Source organism: Octopus bimaculoides, chromosome 22 (genome assembly GCF_001194135.2).
Source record: "Octopus bimaculoides isolate UCB-OBI-ISO-001 chromosome 22, ASM119413v2, whole genome shotgun sequence".
Taxonomy (NCBI): domain Eukaryota; kingdom Metazoa; phylum Mollusca; class Cephalopoda; order Octopoda; family Octopodidae; genus Octopus; species Octopus bimaculoides.
In genome coordinates, this window is record NC_069002.1 from 35,838,905 (window position 1) to 35,841,831 (window position 2,927).

A 2,927-nucleotide genomic window follows, 5' to 3' on the forward strand; every position below is an offset into this window, starting at 1 on the left:
AAGTTTGAAAGTCTTTCCGTACCAAAAACACTACGTAAAACATTAATGAAAAATGTGGCCCCCGTTTTAAAATAGATCCTATTTTTATATTTTAAATAATTTGCAATTTCAGAAAATATATTTTTATATTAAATTTGCGTTTTCTAATTTGATAAATTCTACGGACACAAACAGAGGTGAACGAGTGATAGATAGATAGATAGATATAGAGAGAGAGATAGTGAGATAGACAGACAGATAGATAGCTCCGGCTAGTCAGTAGCCAAAGAATCAACTCAAACCAGCAGTAACGTTCCTTGTCAGTTCTACTTTCAATTCTGACAGCTAATACCATGACAGTGCCCCATTTTTTAAATCTTTTATCTTCAGCTTGTTTCAGATGTTAGACTGCAGTCATGCTGGAGCAGTATCGTCTTCATGGGTGTTTGAGTCGAACAAATCGTCATCCCACAACTTATTTTTTAAGTTTCGTACATGTTTTATTCGTATTTTGTTCTCCCGAACAGCTCGATAATGGAGTCTAACGCAGGAGTCGGCGAACCAGGGTAAATTACTACAAGTGGGTACTATTCAAGAAGAGTGGTCCCGGTGCGCGCACTCGCTCATCCGCGCTAGCTAGCACCAAGCACTTCACAGAGTGTATTAACTGCTCTGCATGTGGCACCATTACCAGTACTTTTTACATGGCACCAGCACCAACTCTAATGCTCTTTATATGGCACTTGAATAAAAAAAAATCCATAAAACCAATACTGAAGTGAAAAATTGAATTTAAAAAATGTTTTAATGTACGTGCCAACTGCACAGGAGCCAGTCCAGTAGCACTGGCGACGACCTCACTCGAATGTCATTCCTAAAACATGGAAACCACTTATAAACTTGTTTTTTTGCTCATGGCAGCGTCCTTGAAAGCTGTTTGAAGCATAACAACAGTTGTGGTCGCCGTTTTCCCCAGCAGAAATCAGAATTCCACAGAAGCACGCTGTTCCTCCATTTCAGCCATTGCAAAACTTGACAAACAGGGAAGAAGCACTGCAAAGCAAAGATGCACCACATAGCAGTGCGACTTCACCCACCACTGCTGGTCAGCAGACTGATGCCTGAGGATTGCATCAAGTGGCTTCTAGCAGCAGAAGCCTGAACTACAAGGGGCTTGTCCCACAGAGAACGCTTCTGGTTACTTTTGGGTACCCCACTCGTATACATATTCTTTCTTTTACCTGTCTCAGTCATTTGGCTGCAGCCATGCTGGAGCACCACCTCAAATGGTTCTAGTTGAAGAAATTGACCCCAGGATTTATTATTTTTAAGCCTAGTACTTATTCTATTGGTCCCTTTTACCAAACTACTAAGTTACAGAAACATAAACACACCAGTAATGTTGGTAGGGGGAACAAACACACATAAACATATATATCTATATGACAGGCTTCTTTCAGTTTCCGTCTACCAAATCCACTCACAAGGCTTTGGTCAGCCTGAGGCTATAGTAGAAGACGCTTGCCCAAGTTGCCATGCAGTGAGACTGAACCCAGAACCATGTGGTTGGGAAGTAGACTTTTTACCACTCAGCCACACCTGCACCTATGATGCTAACATGTTCCACATTGAGTACAATACAACCTCCCCTAATTTTTTAGCCTAAAATTCAGTACCCCCGCCCCGCCTCTCTCTCTCTCTTATATTTCTACCTCATACTTTTCACCCTGGTGCTTTCTATTAAATTTTTTACATGATGCAGAAGTAAGTAAAAAGTGTGGCATCTATTGAATTGTCTCCTGTTGTTATTTTAAGCCTCTGTTCTCATTAAAACACAAACAATTGTTAGTGTTTCAACCTTGGATTAAAAATGTATGTTTCAATGAAAGTAATGCCAATGGCTGATATGGAGAAATAGGAAGCAATGAAGATGCTGAACAAAAAATAGAACCACCTGCTGACACTTATAAAATGGATGAATGTCTTTCTGAAAATGATACCCATTATTTATCCATTAGCTGTTAAGCACAAAAGTGATTCATGCCAAAGTGCTTGCCAACATTATATATATCATCATCATCGTTTAACGTCCGCTTTCCATGCTAGCATGGGTTGGACGATTTGACTGAAGACTGGTGAAACCGGATGGCAACACCAGGCTCCAATCTAAATTTGGCAGAGTTTCTACAGCTGGATGCCTTCCTAACGCCAACCACTCAGAGAGTGTGGTAGGTACTTTTACGTGTCACCTGCACGAAGGCCAGTCAGGCGATACTGGCAACGGCCACGCTCGAAATGGTGTTAATATTAATATGGTCGTGTGGTCCCAGTTTTCTTCTGCTGATGGTTTAGTGATTGCTAATATAGGCGTGGCTGGTAGGTTCAGTTCCACAGTGTGGCACTTTGGGCAAGTGTGTTCAACTATAAGTCCCGGACCAACCAAAGCCTTGTGAGTGAATTTGGTAGATGGAAACAGAAAGAAGCCCATCATATATATGAGTGTGTGTGGTTTGTTTATGTCCCTGTAACTTAGTGGTTTGGCAGAAGGTGACTGTTAGGACAAGTACCAGGTTTTAAAAAATAGGTACTGGGGATCGATTTGTTGAACTAAACTTCTTCAAGGCAGTGCTCCAGTATGGCTTCAGTCACTTATTGACTGCTGTTGTTCCTCCCCAACATCCCTGTATTGCTGACATATGATGTGTTGAGAAATATCATTTAATTACACACACACAAAGGTGGTGAGCTGGCATAAATGTTAGCATGGTGGGCAAAATGCTTAGAAGCAATCCACATGTCTTTACATTCTGAGTTCAAATTCTTCTGAGGTTGAATTTGCCTTTCATTCTTTTGGGGTTGATAAAAGTACCAGCTGTGCATTGGGGTTCATGAAATTGACTTACCACTTCCCCCCCAAAATAAACTTTGTCTTTCATTCTTTCGGGGTT